Source organism: Triticum dicoccoides, chromosome 3B (genome assembly GCF_002162155.2).
Source record: "Triticum dicoccoides isolate Atlit2015 ecotype Zavitan chromosome 3B, WEW_v2.0, whole genome shotgun sequence".
Classification (NCBI taxonomy): Eukaryota; Viridiplantae; Streptophyta; class Magnoliopsida; order Poales; family Poaceae; genus Triticum; species Triticum dicoccoides.
Genome location: NC_041385.1, coordinates 850,317,607 through 850,318,468, shown reverse-complemented (window position 1 = coordinate 850,318,468; position 862 = coordinate 850,317,607).

Here is an 862-nt window from a genome sequence, read left to right as displayed (position 1 = left end):
AAAAAAAGATCGATGTCCAACCCGGCCTCAGGGCATATATCGTATCCATATCGTATACTTGGGCAGGCTGATTCGCTTTCCACTTTGGTTAGCAGACTGCATAACCAAATGAGGAGAAAAACATACTCCCTCCGGCCCACAATATAAGAGCTAGTGTAAAAAACGCTCTTCTATAATGGGATGGAGGGAGTAGTTAAGAAGCTGAAGGAAGCCCTACACCAAGAGGAGGTGTGGATCCGGTAGCATTCTCGTGTTCCATGGCTCCGTGAGGGCGGTCGGAATATTTCCTATTTTCAGGCACAAGCTGCCCAACGCAAACAATGAACAAGATTCTTGGCTTACGCCGTGTAGATGGTTCAGTTTGTGAAAATGAAAATGAGGATAAGGCGGAGGTACTAGCTTTCTACCAAAACTTGTATTAAATGTAGGGCTTCGCCGATGCTAGTGACCTCTTATCACATGTGCCTGTCAAGGTGACTCAGGCCATGAATGATGATCTTACTAAACCCTACGCTGCAGAGGAAGTCAAAGTGGCGTTATTTCAAATGGCTCCATCGAAGGCTCCTGGCGTTGATGGTTTTACTGCAGGGTTCTACCAACGGTATTGGGATCTGTTAGCTAGTCAATGACGTGACTCTGGCAGCTCTGGATTTTCTCAATGGGGGTGAGCTACCGTCGGGGTTGAACGACACTTCTATCACACTTATCCCCAAGGTACGTCACCCTCAGTCGATTTCACAATATTGTCCTATTGCTCTGTGTCCGGTGCTTTACAAGATTGCGGCCAAAGTTATTACAAACCGCTTGCGATACATCATGGACGAGATCATCAGTGAAGAGCAGAGTGCTTTCGTTCCCGATC